General features: G+C 40.4%; 1 protein-coding gene and 1 long non-coding RNA gene across 7 annotated transcripts in view; one reads left to right on the forward strand and one right to left on the reverse strand.

Annotated features, from left to right (window-relative positions):
- LOC127062827 (transcription factor Sox-6-like) overlaps positions 1-16,724 on the forward strand; it is a 171,880-nt gene that overhangs the window by 39,231 nt on the left and 115,925 nt on the right. The window lies entirely within an intron of this gene.
- Positions 15,680-16,724, reverse strand: part of LOC127062845 (uncharacterized) — a 28,693-nt gene continuing 27,648 nt past the window's right edge. Inside the window, exon 3 of the long non-coding RNA XR_007781210.1 lies at positions 15,680-16,724. This exon is cut by the window's right edge and continues 101 nt beyond it. This is a non-coding gene — a long non-coding RNA (uncharacterized LOC127062845).

Here is a 16,724-nt window from a genome sequence, read left to right on the forward strand (position 1 = left end):
ATTAAATAAAAGCGCCGAGATCGGTAGCCGCGACAATTGGCAATTTAATTAAATATCATTACGCTACATTTGCCGGCTAAACGGCACATGTTAAACCGATGGAAATATCTCAAGTGGAAACGACCGTTACTTTAACGAGAGAACGCACCGATGGAATTGTCGTGGATTCCAGATAGCTGCGGATAAATAATCCTCTTTACGATATGTTTCATTAAGAATACTTTTTTTTTCTTTCTCTCTCTCTCTCTCTCTCTCTCTTTCTCTCTTTCTCTCTTTCTCTCCCTTCCCTTCGTTCGAACGTTATCAAGAAGGAAGAGAAAGAATCATCGAGCATCGTCAGTAGATATTTTATCGAAAGACATTGGCAAAATTTTTATATATATATATCTTTAATTCATTTCTTTTTTTCTCTTTTATATTTATTCCTTTTTCTATTTTCTTTTATAATATAACGCTCAAATTAAACGTTAAAAGATTTTATGCTGATATTCATTAAAATCTTGCAAAGGAAACGACGATATATATATATGTGTGTGTGTGTATGTATGTATGTATGTATATATATAGTATCATCGTATTACGATAATAATCGATAGAGTCTCTTGATATTGTTACATTCTAAATAATATATTTCATACCATCGGACGCTTCGACTTTCGAAAAGTAGATATCGTCGGACGTTATCTCAATTCTTTTATTTTTTACGTTGTTCAGTAGTAAAATTTATATTAGTTATTTGGGTAAGCAAAGGAGATCAAGAATTCTCTCTCCGTTTTGTTTGATATCTATTACTGATATAAAAACGTCTTTACGTGTATCTGTGCGCTAGCTACTCGTATAATGCCAAGCATAAATCGAACGTCCGAACGTTCCGCATCATTTGTTTCAACTCTTCGTTCGTCTTTTTATCTCACAACTTAGAAACGTTACAATCTTTCGTGAAAATAATCGAGTTTAATAAAATTAAATATGAATTTATCGATCGTCTGACTTCTCTCTCTCTCTCTCTCTCTTTATCTCTTGAACGAAAGAGAAAAATCGAAAAGACTTTAAAACGCTTGGAATCGCATTTTCATTGGCTTTCGGAGTCTGAAAGACGTCGAAGAAGAAGAGGAAGAAAAAGAAGAAGAAGAAGAAGAAGAAGAAGAATAAGAAGAAGAGTCGTTCGTCGTTCTGGACTCGTTTCTCTTCCAATTATCATCGAACCGCAACACCTGCGGTGAGTTCTCGTCGAAAAAGAAAGAAGCGACGTTAATGTCCTTACGCCGTCGGTGCATTGTTCTGGTTAAATGGGGCGAAAGGGAGACAGACGGACGGACAGAAAGAAAAAGGAAAAGGAAACGAAATAAGAGTGAGAGTGAGAAAGAAAGAAAGAGAGAAAGAGAGAGAGAAAGAGAGAGAGAGAGAGAGATGGTGATGGCAAGGTAGTAGCGATAATCACCGATGCCAGTGCCTGTGTCTACCGACGACGGTGCATCTGCATACAAGTGCAAAAGGGGAAAAGAAAGAGAGAAAGAGAAAGAGAAAGAGAGAGAAAGAGAGTAAGGTAAGGCGGGTAGAAAAGAGAGGCGGTCGGTGACAACGGGTAAGGGAATCACTCCATAAATGTAAACTTGAAACGAGCGGAGTAAAAAGCACCGGGAGACTCGTGCATCGTCTCGGGCCGAGGGGCTGTTTGTCTGGCTAGAGCCCGGAACGAGCACCCTCCTCCTCTTTCTTCTCTTCTTCTTCGTCCTTTTTTTCTTTCTTTCTTTCTCTCTTTCTCTCTTTCTCTCTCTCTCTCTCTCTCTCTCTCTCTCTCTCTCTCTCTTCTACTTTTTTTCCTGCGTGTTCTCTACTCTCATCTCCATTCCATCTCTCCTCTCCCCCCTTCTCTTTCTCTTTCTCCGTTTCTCTCTCTCTTTCTCTCTGTATCTTTTTTTTCTTATAGCAATGGCCAAGATACCGGAAAACGTATACACTGTAATCGAGGCGTTATTTTCCCGTTACTATCTTTTTTACGTATTTGAACGGACTCCTTATTGAAAGGAAATGATCTAGTTTGATAGAATTTCGTTTGGAACGATCGTTTGGAACATTTACAACGCGTCGTATAATTTCATTCCGTTTAATAGTAAGTCCGAGAAAATATAAATGAAGAGTATTATGTAAAAAATCGAAGCTAATCGTAGTAAGTGATAAATCTTATTTTCTACTCGCTTTCAATGAGAAACGAGATAACGCGAAACTAATGGCTGGGAGAGGGAGAGAGAGAGAGAGAGAGAGAGAGAGAGAGAGAGAGAGAGAGAGAGAGAGAGGAAAGAAAGGAAAAGAAAGAAAAATAAAAGGAAAAATAGAATAGGTAGGACACGGATAGGTGTGCCGCGAGATGAAATCTCTATATATGTAAGATCTCTATATGCCGGAGGAAGAAAGTCAGATTCCTACGAAGAATCTTGCTTTTTAAACACGCGTGAATAATTAGCTTGGGATACGAGGAACGGGTCTCTCTTGCACGGTCCAGTCTTTTCTCTTTACACACTTTATTAACTCTCTAGCGTTCGAACGCGCGAAGCGTTCGAACAGACGAGTTATTGTGCGTTCACGAGCTATGCGAGAAGGTTTCTTCGTCTTGGTCGTCGTCGTTTGCCTTCCTTTTCTTCCCCATCGATTCCCCATGGCTCGTAACTCTTCCTTTACCTACCAACTATCCACCCACCAACTTCCCCTCTTCTCATCTTCCGAAGAAAACGGGCGAGTTTTGCTCTCTCGATGTTGGATATAAACGAGTCGGCGTCGCTTTAATGTCTTCCGATTCGCTCGTCTCACTCTTGGCATAACAAACAAGACAGAATATATCCGCTATGGAGCAGTAGGAAGCTTTATATGGTTACGTTAAAAGGAATAATATAAATAAAAGAGAGAGAGAGAGAGAGAGAGAGAGAGAAAAAGTGATCCAAAGGGTCAACCTCTTAACCCGTAATCACCGTCCACCTCTGACGAGTCAATTAAAATAATAGATACTTTAAGATCGACAGGAGTGATTTATAGTATCTCCATGGTCCACCCTTTCTCCACAGCGGGATAGGACCCTGCTATACTAATAGGAAGATAGATTCGAGATCTTCGTAAAGAGGGAGAAAAAGAGAGAGAGAGAGAGAGGATAGGAAGGATGGTGGGGAGAATGTATTTAGTTGCTACCTCTTTCTCCAGAGATAGAGATCGACTCGGCCGAATCTCACTCGTGCGACAAAAAGTCGTCGGGCGACGCGTAATCGCTTTACATTCGACCTCGCCGCTCGATGCAGCTTGTAATTTAAAAGGACTTCGTTTAATGACCGCTTCGTACCTTGGCCGGTGTCTTCTCGTGCACCACGTATCTACCTACCTACCTACCTACCAACCTACGTTTCTTTATCGTGTTCTCGCTCTTCGAAGAATGGACGTTCATCGGTATGGATTTATTCGGAACGTCTGGTAATGCCCTACGTTACTAGAATTTCGTGCGGATAAGATAGGGAAGGTATGGAATGGGAAGAAAAAAAAAACATCGGTTTGTTTCAATAAGGTTTGATATAAGGATAGAAGAGACTATCAATTTTTTCCGATTATTATAAATATAAATATTACACAATAAAGGAGTCGATTTCGTTGATTAATAAGAGAAGAAGAAAGAAAAAGAAGAAAAAAAAAAAAAGAGAGAAAAAATTCATCTCAACGACGTATAAAGGGATATAATTGAAAAAGTAGATACTCCGACGGAAATACTAAGACACGTACAAACTAACCCCCTTATATCCCTCAACAGTTATTTGATGAAATATTATTAAGCTCGCTCGTGTCGACGCGAGGAATAATTAGCGAAGGCTTCTCTCGCGTGTCACGCGAGAATGCGATGGGTTGTCACGGTGGATAAGATCATCGTGATCCAAGTATTTCGTCGAGGGTCCGATGGTTGGCTCTTCTCAACAGAGGATGAGCAGGGAGAGAAAGAGGAGAAGGGAGAGGGAGAGGAACGGTTCTTCTTCTGCAACGAAAGGAAATGCTCGATGAGGGTCGCGAGAGTCCACTAAGATCACACCCTCTCTTTCTTTCCGCACTGTGATTCCTTCCTCTTATTTTCTTGTTGCCCTCTCTCTCTCTCTCTCTCTCTCTCTTTCTGTATATCTCTCTTTCCATTTGCACTTAAGTTCCTCTAACGAAGAGGAGGAACGCCATCGGCAACAGCAGCAGTAGCAGTAACAGCAGTAGCAGCAACAGCGGCAAAAGGCGATGCTTGGCAGTGACTGAGAAGGAGGAAGAGGAGGAGGAGGTGGAGGAGGAGGAGGAGGAGGAGGAGAAGGAGAAGGAGGAGGAGGAGAAGGAGGAGAGGGGGAGGAGTGGAAGCATTCGGTGAATTGAATTATTTAAAGCCCGCGCAAGAACAGGCGCCTTTTATGAGCGTCCCGCACAATGCCGGTCTTTGTGACTCTCGAATACACGTGTTACGTACACGCGCGCTCACGTACGTAACGCCGTCGAGGCGCGCGGCATGAATGTGCTAATAATGAAGGTAAATTTGTTCCGAGGGGTCATTAATTAAAGTATTTTGTAACAAGGCAACGGTAGCGTTTGCAGCAGCAGCAGCAACAGCAGCAGCAGCAGCAGTAGTAGTAGTAGTAGTAGTAGTAGTAGTAGTAGTGTAGTAGCAACACCACCAGCAACACCAACACCAACACCGACACCAATATCAACATCACCATCACCATCACCACCATCACCATCATCACCACCACTACTACCAACAACGACAGCAGTAACTTTTCTGTCTCTGTCCCTCTTCTTGCTTCTTCACCGGTGCAGAGAAAACTACCTCCACCAGCTTCACCTCCTCCTCCGTTTTCCCGTTCGTCTCTCACAATTTTCTTTCCGTCCTCTTCACGACGACATACCTCTTTCTCTCTCTTTTTCTATATATATATATATATATATATATATATATATATATATATATATATATATATGGCAATATATGTATATTCATACGCGAGTTCTCTGCGAATAGGGTGAAGGAGGTGGAGGTGGAGCGAACTGCGTCGTCGTGCCGTATATAAATAAAGGTGGCGATCATAGAATTGCTAATGTTTCAAAGAGAGACATTATTCTTTTCACAAGACGACAGGGTGTACCCCGTATGGCGAGAGAAAGAAAAAGATAGAAAGAGAGAGAGAGAGGGAGGGAGGGATCTTTCAGAGAGTCGAAGAGGGTGGAGGTGGGACACCGGGCGACAAGGAGAAAGGACAGAAGAGGAGGATGATAGCAGTGGTGATGCTAGTGCTGCTTGGTGATACGACGATGGTGGTGTGTTGACGATGCCAGTCGAGTAGCCGTGTTCTGGCGCCTTCCCTCTTTCTCTTCCTACTCTCCCTCCTCCCCTTTCCCTCCCTCTCTCTCTCTCTCTCTCTCTCTCTTTCTCGTTCCATCTATGGACTTTGCGGATTCGCTTGTGTAAGCTCGTATCGCCGAGCTTGGCTATACTTATGTATTACTTGGCAAGCCATGCTACTACTCTCTTGCGTTCCCGACCTGGAGTCGCCCGTACAGCCGTGTATATACATTATGTGTCTATGGAAAACAAGCAGCCAGCGGTAATTCAAAGGCCCCATTCAAGACTTCGTCTCTATTCTTCCCTCCACGCTTGCAAACCATTTCGTTTGGCTCCTACTTCCTCCATCCTCTTCTATATTTTTCTCTCTTTCTCTTCCTTCCTTTCTTTCTTTCTTTCTTCTTTTTTCTTTCTTTATTTTTTTCCTTTTCTCTCTCTTTTCGTTCGCTGCCACCATTGCCACGCGCTCGAGCGTGTACACTAATAACTAATAAGAAACGACTCGGACCTTTACCGAAGGAAAGAAAGAAGATCGCAAAGCGTAGCACGGAAACACGGTAGTCTCTTTAATATTCTTTCCCTTTCTTTCTCTCATGCTCTTTCGCTTGTGCCCATCTACATAGGGGGTGAAATCACGCTGCACCGATCTCCGCCACAAAGCCAACGAACGTCGAAGGAGGATACGTTCCACCTGCGAAAGAGAGAGAGAGAGAGAGAACAGGTACAAGAGAGACCCGTTCGTTCGAGTCAGACTTCAAATGGAAGGCTAGTGCCTCGAGATTCTTGTTACGCGACCTTTGCTTTTCACGTTCTATACCACTGCTTCTCTCTCTCTCTCTCTCTTTCTCTTTTTTTCTTTCTTTCTTTCTTTCTTTTTTTGCTGTGGATATAAAAGTAATCGCTATCTCATACGACGAGCTTTTTCATTTCACTCGTTCTAAAACGATACAATGTTCCAATGGAACGAAAGGCTCACGTCTTTATTAACTACACGCAACGCATTCAGTCTTATCGAGTCCTCTTCGATAATTAACACGCTAAATTAATTAACGGCCTCGTTGGTACATTGTCTCGATCCATTTGAATTCGATTTGTTATGTAAATTGTCCACGAGTAGAGATCGAAGGAGAGACGTCGAGAATAAAAATAATTCACGTCGAGATAATCGAAAAGTGCTCGAAAGTAAACGAAGGTCGAATGACGTAGGCATTTGGAAATGAGCCAGACTTCTTCTTGATTAAGTTACAATTACGTACGTTTATTTATTTATTTATTTATTTTTTTCTTTTATTTTTATATATTCTCTTTTATCTATTCGCTGTCGATCGATCTTCGATATATCTCGAAGAGGATGACTTCCTTTCCAATTTTGCGCGAAGACCTTATTCGTCTTATCGATAGTCCCGATGTTTCTCGTAAGACGAAAGAACCCTTCGTTGGGTTTGACGTTGGAAAAGAGATCGAGACTGACGTGCCGTATGTAAAATCGTCCTTGGCGGACACCTGTCGAGAGATCTCGTCGATTATTATCGCGGTACAAGCTCGTCGAAGGGTAGAGAAAAAACTGGGGGAACAGAGAATGAAGGTTGTCAGAGGAACGACATTATCGCTTCTCGTTAGCCTCGAAGAGAAAATAATAATTATTTTAGCATATTATCTATCGACCGGTAATGTAACATAAGCTCGTCAGTGCTCGATCATTTTGCGTTTTAATTTATTTACTCTCATCATCATTATCATCATCATCATTATTATCATCATCATTTCCATAATTAACTACCATATTATCGATTTGACTTGTTCTAAACTTAATTTTTCTTTTTCGTTTTCTGTTCTGTTCTTTTTTATTTATTTATTTTTTTTTCTTAAGAATAAGCCCTCTTATAAAGTCAACGTTGACGATAAATATCGATCTTATCGATTCGTTCGTCGTTTTGAGAAAGGATGGACACCTTAAGAGAACCATCGACGAGTCGATAAATTAGAGCGAAGGTCGAACGAGCCCCGGGCGGCTATCCACCCCTTCTGATATCTCACTCCCTTAACAGATTGCACCGCCGAGCAAATTCAACTGATTCTCACAGATTGACGTCAGACAGAGGAAACTGTCCTGCGCCTAGTGATTGTCATTTTCCGGCCTGCATCCGGTACGCGAGCTTTTTCTCTGCTGCTCTCTTTTCTTTTCCATCTTCTCCACCTTCATCACCTTCTCTCCCCGAGTCTCCTGTACTAGCAATTATTTTTTACGATTAAGTTCCCTGCCATCTATGCTTGGCAAACGTTTTCTCCGTGTTATATAGGATATCCTTCGACGACTGTCCTAGAAAAAAAAAAGAGGGATAGAGATGGAAAAAATTCATCTAAAAATCGAACTCGCTTTTTCTTCATGTTTTTTTTTTGTAACAATTTTATTATACTTATAATAATTATTATTATTGTTATTATCATCGTTGTTACAAAAAAAAAAAAAATCACATAACAAAACATTTTGAATCGAATATACGAATGTCAAGAGTATACAGAATCTATAAACGCGTTCATTCTTGATTAAATTTTAATGAAACGAATTAGTATATCGTTTATCAATGTTTATTTATTGGTAAAATTTGATTTATTTATAACATTCGCTCTTCGTAAAATTGTGTCCTATAGAGATTTTGACATCGGTAAAATTTGTTTTATCGAAACGAATGTTTATCGAATGGCTGTTAATACAACATCATGTTATCACTATTTCTCTTTCTCTCGCGCTCTGTTTCTCTCTTTCTCTATACGTTTCCCCTCGTATCGATAAAATAATTTTTCGACGATCGAATTAACGCGAGAGAAAGAGAAAAAAAGAGGAAAAGAAAAAGAGAGAGAGAGAGAGAGAGAGAGAGAGAGAGAGAGAGAGTCGAGGAGTCAATTATGTTCGGCGTTCGTTGTTTGCGGTGAGCAAGCATCCCTTTTATCGTACGATAGAAGTTCGAGCTGGTAAGTAACCCTCGAAACCAAGGATTAGCTCCCCTTCTTTCGTCCGGTTCATTGTAAATTAATTACCTGGAAATGAGAAATCTCCGGTGTACGTAACGAATTCAATGAGAGATAAAAACTCTGGTCTCTTTGATAACGAGCACGCAACGCGTTTCTCATCGCGCGAAAAGAATGATAGCGAAATAAATGATGAAAAAAGAAAAAAAGTAGTCAATGGATAGAACGCGTCCTTCTTCTAGAGATAAAGATTTGTCGAGGTCTAACAATACTAGCTACGACGAGGCCTCGATATGAAAGAAAGTCTATACGCGCGAATCGCGTTACGCTCGTGCCGAAAAAAAAGATAAAAAAAGAGAAAAAAAAAAAGACTGAAAATTCACGAGACGTTACTAATTGAATTAGAAAACAATTGGTCTCGCTGTAATGCAACAACATGCGGGAGTTGGTATAACTTCTTCTCGAAAGGAGAAACGAATGAGAATGATGGTAGGAGGAGAAAGAGGAAGAGAAGAAGGAGGAGAAGGAAGAAGAGGTTACATAGTGGCAGGGCGCCTACGCAATTCCGCGATGGCCACGGTAAAATTTTCACCTGCTCAAACAGACACGAGTCAGACCCGGAGACCGCCGTGTCATTGTGTTTGCATTATTATGTTAATCGCAACGGAGGTAGTAACAATACGTCAACCTCGATTTAGTAGGCGACTCGAAAAGGAACACATAGCTGAACAAATATTAACCGAGCAAATCGTTAGTTTCCCTCTCTGACTCTTTTCCTCTGCTTCTCTTCTCTCCCCTTTCCCTTCCATCGTTTTCCATCGACTTCATAGTCCATTCTTGGCATTAGTCTAGGAGAGACGAGCACGAAACCTCTTTGCGTGCTATATAATCGGTACGTACGTAGAGATATGTGAGATACGGCAGCCTCGAGTACCACTCACCGAGCTAAAACCTTCTCATAATTCAAGAATCGAGCTTAGCCATTTGCGATTTTGCTCATCCTACTTAGTATCCACGTGCCTTCGTTCCGTTTGACCTTGAGATACCGCTACGCCGATGACTCGACGATTCAACGTTTCGAAGGTTTTTCTTCTCTCGCGAAGAAAAAAAAAAAAAAGAAAAAAGAAAAAACACAGAAGAAGAAGAAGAAGAAGAAGTTAGATCCAGTCTATATTCTATCATTTAAAAATCGATGATCTATAATTTTCTAAATAAATAAATCGATTAGCGATATCACGAAAAAGAAAAGTTAACGAGGTCCGAAGAAGTGGACGATATCGAATAGGAACGTGCTCTCTTAACGTTGGCGTTCCTAATAATGTTAGCATAGTGCCAAGCTGCTCTCAAAGAATCACACGGGGATCTAGAAAGCTTTTTTTTTTTTTGAGGTGGCCACTCATCGAGACTCGGGACCGACCGATTTGTCCCCTAATAAAAATCGAGAGAAAGAAAAAGAGAGAAAAAAAGAGAATGAGAAAGAAAGAGAACAACGAGGACAACGTCGTCGAATTTTCCCATCGTTCTCCACCCCCACTCTCAGCCTTCTCAGCCCTTTACTTGTTGTTCCCCTTTGCCCCTTCGGCGGCGTGTAACGCAATTACGATTGTTGTTTGAATGAACAATCAAGCGCCCTAGAATCCTCTCACCCCCTTTCTACCACCCCCGAGTCGATCATTCAATTTCTGTTCGATCGACTTCCTTCACGAGTTCTCTCTCTTTCTCTCTCTTTCTCTTTCTTTCTCTTTCTGTTCATCTCCCCTTTCCTTCTCTTCGAGAATCACTGCGAGATGAATGGGTCTGCCAGAGAAAGAGTGGCTACATAAGAGAAAGAGAAAGAGATATAAGGGTGAGAAAAAAAGAGGAGAGTCTACGTCCTGCTCTTTCTCTCTTTCTCTCTCTATATAAAGTCACTTTGCCATGGCTGACAAAGTAACTCCTAACGGAATACTTCTTATTTCCTGGCCCTGACAGGACGCGTGTTACGAAAAAGAAAACTAATAACAGCGAAAGAACGCCGCCATCCGTTTATCGGTTACCTGCGTTGACGCGTGCCTTCGAGAGAGAGAGAAAGAGAGAGAGAGAGAAAGAAAGAATCAAGCCAACTCGCTACGGCGACTCGTTGCTGCTGCTTTTGATGCCGATACTCGTCATGAAAGCAACGAAGAGGAGTAGCGCACGCGAGAGGAACACGCGTACGTGTGCATGGGACACGTTTGCGAAACCCGGTTATTAGTTCCCTGCGGGAGAGCAAACTCCCTTCTTCTTTCTCTCTTTTTTCTTTACCGTGATTATGATTCCATCTCTCTCTCTCTCTCTTTCTCTTTCTCTTTCTCTTTCTCTTTCTCTTTCTCTTTCTCATTCGAACCCTCCTCAAAAAGATCTATTATTTCCTCTGTTGGAAAAATCACTCGCGTTCTCTTACGCTTTTTTTTTTTACGCCTTATATACGAAAAAATCACCGAGACGTACGATAGGCGATGATAAAGAAGAAAGGGTGTACTAGTTATGCCGATATTTCATGATAATTCTTTTGCTTTCACTGTTAGAAACTTACTAGCACGGTGGCATCATCGATCAGACGAGAGTAGCAGCAACGAAAGAGCTAAGGCGGATTTGTAGCGACAATGAGAATTTAATAGCCGTTTCTTAGCCAGTTATCCTCTCTCTCTCTCTCTCTCTCTCTCTTTTACGGTTTTCGCTAGTTCCAACCAAAGCTCTTCTCGCACTCGAGATAATCGATAGCGTGTCTTCTCCACGCGGGACTACACGACTACGCTTGTATCACGATAATAAACGTTCCTTGAAGAATTCCGTTTCTCCTTGGTAAAGAGCAGAAGAAGGAGATGGAGATGGAAATAGTAGGTAGAGGTAGTGGTAGAGGTGGAGATGGAGGTTGTGGAGGAGGTGCCGCGGTAGTACTATCTTAAGATTACTCGCGCGAATAATACTCCTCGCTAATTCGCAATATATCGCTTCGCCCGGCGACATCCTCTCCTGGTGGAAGGTCAGGTGGCAAGGAAATATTGCGTTAATGCAAACGAATCGCCATATCCCGTGGTAACTCTAACGCCTTAACCGTTTTCCTTTCCGGATTCTAAGATTTATGCCAGGGCTCGGACTCCTCGCCATTAACGTCCTCGTATTCGCTTCGAAGATAGATGGTCCCGTAGTCTCCCAAACGAATTCGTTCGATTTCTATATACGATTATAAATTTTCATCTTAATTACTATTCCCGCCTCTCCACGATCTATCTATCTATCTATCTATCTATCTATCTATCTATCTATCTATCTATCTATCTATCTATCTATCTATCTATCTCTCCATCGAATCGATATTCTCTTAGTAAGATCGACTCTCAGCGATCGTTTCGAATATGAACTGTTAAAATTCTCGTTATAGTACTTTATGTATCTCGTGTATCAACAATGTACACATAAATGTATTTTTTAATGAAATATACGTGCAATTAAACAAATGAAATTAAATCCCTTCGAGTTGATAATATCCGTTCGAACGAAGTATTAAAAAAAAAGAAAGAAAAAAAAAGGAGGGCGACTTATCAACTCGCTCGTATCGAATCCTGCAATTTCTAGTACTCCTCTTCTTATCTCTTCCTTTCTCGCCAAGAGAAATCTTACTTTACGGTTCACGCTTTTCGCCATATTATCGAGAAAAAATTTCTTCGGTCGGCACACGAGGGGCAAAGTGTAACAGGCCAATTATCGTGTTTACATGAACAGGAGTAGAGTTGGGTAAGCGGCGATTCCTCGGAGTACAAATACCGGTAACTCAGTTAAGACGGTGCTCGTGTCGACTGCTTCAGTGAGTTGGTGGGGGTTAAAGTAGTGGAGAATAGTGGGGGTAGAGCTCAGGTAAACGAGAAAAGAAGAGAAGGGGAGATGGAAGCAGGGACAACGGTCCAGTACTGTTGAGAGAGAGAGAGAGAAAGAGAGAGAAGGAGTGAGGGAGGAAGGGTGGGAAGAGAGGGGAAAGAGAGAGAAAGAGAAAGAGATAGAAAAAGAGATAGAAAGAGAGATAGAAAGAGAGATAGAAAGAGAGATAGAGAGAGAGAAAGAGAAAGAGAGATCCCAAAGCGTTGTCGTTGTCGTCGTCGAGCGAAGAACTCGACGCGTGGAGAAATGGTGGGATGGGGTGGAGTGGGGAAAGAGTGGTGAACGGGTGAACGGCCTGCCGCGTCCTTGCGAGCCACCTGACCACACCGGCCGTGCCGCCACCACTCGGTGGCCTCTCCAGCATCCTTCCAGAGGCTTGGACTCGCCTTCCAACCGGCAAACGGCTCGCCTACCGGACTCCTACCTGACCGATGCCCCTTAAACTATTCCTATTGCCTTCTTGATCTCTTCCGTCACTTCCTAGTAATTTTCTTTCTCATTCTCTCTGTCTCCCTCTTTTTTCTTTCTTCCTTTCTCTCTCTCTCTCTCTCTTTCTCTTTCTCTTTCTCTTTCTCTTTCTCTTTCTCTTTCTATCTCGACGGTTTAGTGGTTCACGTTTAACACAGTCTTATTCCATCTTGTTTGATATGTTTGTTTCGTTTTTTTTCAATTTGCGTTTTAATAAGCGTATTATATATGTACGTATGTATGTTTGTTGTGCGCGTGTTTCGTTACTTTTTCTTTTCTTTTTTTCTTGTAATTTATATTGATCGATTTGCGTCATACAAAAAAAAAAAAAACAAAGTATTATCGTATTACGTGTAGGTAATTAAGATAAATGAATAGATTAAGAAACGTTTTCGTTTCGTTTTACTTTAGTTTATTCGTGTGTACGAGTCATTCGATCGTCGATAGGTAAACAAAAGGTTTACATCAACGAGTATCTATAGTCATTGCAATCGATTAACTTGCTTCTTTTATTTGATATGAATTGGCTAATGTAAACATAACAGCGCAGTCGCTTTGTAGCAGTCGAGGAATCAACATCCGTGTGGACGTCTCTATTTTCAGTACGTCACTCGTTTATTTAATCCTTTGAGCAGTACCAATGTACATCTACCTCATACCTTAGTCGATTACTGTACTACGAAGGTATGTATATTTTCGCGTTTGCAAATAAAAAAAAAAAAATAGTAATAGATAATGCCGCGTAATTTATCATTTAGTCTCGAATATTTTTAAGACGTTAGTATTTTATCATTTGATTAAGTCATTTACATAGTATTTAATTTTACGACGTTAAATAACTATATCGGATAGGCCTAATAAATTACATGTGATATCTTCGTACGAATATAATCGTGTTAATAGGTTACCATTAAAACGACGTAACTACTTATGACGATTCATAACATTAGAAGATTGTTTATATTCCAGTTATTGTTCAAGGTCCTTAGATATTCATTAAACGTCCTTCGAGTTTCCATATTTTACTCGATTGTTGTAATCGACAAGGATCGAGAGAGTCCTGCTTTCGTTGAACGTTTATACGACTGGTTTGCCGCTCTCGAAAGCGAGACCAAAATTGGCTACTTACCACTTTGTCGTGCGAGCACGCCCGCGTCTCCTTATTTCCGTGCTACGCCTACGTTCCATTAGCATGTTATCCCGTACGGTAGAACCGGGAGCAACTTACCTTTTCGAGAGAAAGAGAATGAGAGACAGAGAAAGAGATAAGATTCGCCGTTTCTTCTGACATGGTATCTTTAGTCCTTTTTTATCAGCACCACGCAAAAGCCACGAAATTTCCCTTTTAATCGGTAGCCTGTGTTCTCTTCATGGATTCGTTAAGATATGTGACTTACATATCGCGATATTGTGAGAGCAGCAACTTTTCTTACCATTTCTCTGTTTTTTTCTTTTCCTTCTCTCTCTCTCTCTCTCTCTCCCTCTCTCTCTCTGTCTCTCTCGTGCACCCTCCGTTTTGTACTCTAAAAGATACACAATCTTGTTAGTTTGCGCCGTCGAAAGGAAGAGAATATTGATTCTGTTTTGAGTATGAGTCTGCATGTATACGTGAGATATATCTGTGTATATGTTAGGTACATCCATATATACGTATATTTATATGTGTATATATTTTTTTATGAGTTCGACGAAAGTCGAATATCATCGTATAGGTAAGGACTTATTAAAACCGATTCTACCTTTCTTCGTTTCCATTTATTATCATGAGAATTTTATCTTAACGATTATCAATCGTCTCGTATTATACCGTTTTCTTCGTCTTTTTCTAAAGCTCCCTCTTTTTCTTCTTCTTCTTCTTCTTCTTCTTCTTGTTCTCCCTTATGGAATAACGGACTGAGAAACTCGTCCCGTTAACGTTTCCGTCGCTTTTTGCTCCGAGAACCTTTCGCGATCAGCGACCAATCAAAAATCTTCTTCAATTTCCTGCTTACATCTGCCCTTTGTCTTCGTATTCTTCTTCTTCTTTTTCTTCTTCTTCTCTTTCTACTTCATTTTCATTTTTAAACAAAAATCCATTCAGATAAGAAAATTAACGAGGTAGCCTTTAATTAACTTTGCGGAATATATATTAGATATAATTATACGTATTAGATATATCTATCTTATATTCGCTGCGATCACGTCGAATGTCGTCGGTTTTGTAAAGGAAATAGCACCAGGATAGCAACGAAGATTTGTTACTTTACTCGGCTCGGAGGAGAACTAAAAGCGAAGGGAGTAGAATTAGCTGTCCGATTGTCAGCGTTTATACGTGTAGGTACTATCGGGTAAGCGACGTTCTACCAGGCTTTCGAGTACCCTCATTTAATCTATCTATATGTATACATATACATATACATATACATATACATATACATATACATATACATATACATATATATAAATGTGTGCGTGTATATGTGCGTGTATATGTGCGTGTATGTATATATGTATATATACATATATTTATATGTAGTATATGCTAGCATCGATTACTTGCTAAGTATATCGACCGACGTAGCAGGACGACCATTCGCACGTAATCCAACTTGATTTTATACGTCCTCCCATTCGACCGGATGCCTTTCGCCTGTCATCCAGTTGAAAGCGCCGTTTCTAGATCTTCGCGTTCCCGGTTAGTAGCCTGCCCTCACTTTTCCACCGCAAATAAAGGAGACCCGGATAGTAACGCTCGACGGCTTTACGGCTCTTTGATGATCGAAAAATTCTTTCTAGCTCCTTACAGCAGAAACATCTTTTACGTTTGCATCGCTATTCGTTCGACTTTTGCTCTGCTTTGTAAGAGACAAGAGAGAGAGAGAGAGAGAGAGAGAGGGGAAGGAAGGAATTTAGTTTATCGTACTTTAGGATCTGTTATTTTAGTCAAGCATTGAATTTATATATATGTACTTCATAAAAGTAATAAATAGAGTAGTTATTTATATCAATTGTAAGGCATTTCTTAATTAAAGGTTTGTAATTATTTAATATATAATCTTATAATTATCGAGTCATAAAGTTTGTTATTTACTGTTTGTATTTTCAAGTAATTAATAAATAAAACGTTTACGTAAATAAAAACGTTGGATAAAACGTTTCATAATACTTGTCTCTATCTAAATATAATTATCCCGTTGTTATTGTTGTTGTTGCTGTTGTGCCAACTAGGTTCTTGGATATTACTCAAAAAGAGAAATCTGTTAGATCATCGTCTTTGAGTTATATTCGTTCTTTCACTTTTTTTTCGTTTCTTTTTTTTTTCTCATGCATTCGAGCTACCCTTCTAGAACGAGTACGTTCGTGACCTTTACAGATATCGTTTTCTTACCACAGTGTCCTAAGTGACTACGTAACGACTTTACGGATTTTAGCTAACCAGAAACGTCTACGCGGTTGCAAGTACATTACCTACGTGTTTGAGAATTAATTAGCTCCGCTATTATTAGAACGTAGAGTTGACTTCTCTAGGAACGGTAAGTCCAGAAGATTTCGAGATTTCTACTTTGCTCGAACTTTCGAAGCAGTTAAATGTATTTCCTTCTTGTTATAAATCTAGATTTATTAGACATAGTTCGTCAACGAGTTTGTCCCTTTTTGTTGTTTCTATTTTCTATATTAATCGAACGAAATTATATTTAGCATATTATACGATTTATATTTACCAGCCGGAAGATACTAGCTAGCGTGGTTCGAACAACGACAATAAAAGATGCGAAAAGGGAAATGGTATTCTTAAAATCGTCGTATTAGTCAGCGATATCTCTTCGACAAAGAGGGAGAGATCGGTATTTCGAGTATAAAACTTTGAAGCGTGGAGAGCGTGTATGTACTTTACATGGGTGCTTGAAAGGGAGATAGTGACGTAATGTTCCAGTTGGTAGGAATCTGGTGTCATCTACCATGTACTTCTCTCCTCCGATCTCTGAATCATCGTCCTTTGTCTTATCGAAGAAATCTTCCAAGTATCCGTTTATTCGAAGTATGCAAATTTTTCAACCTTGAATCT

The sequence above is a fragment of the Vespula vulgaris genome, chromosome 3 (genome assembly GCF_905475345.1).
Source record: "Vespula vulgaris chromosome 3, iyVesVulg1.1, whole genome shotgun sequence".
In the NCBI taxonomy this organism is placed as follows: domain Eukaryota; kingdom Metazoa; phylum Arthropoda; class Insecta; order Hymenoptera; family Vespidae; genus Vespula; species Vespula vulgaris.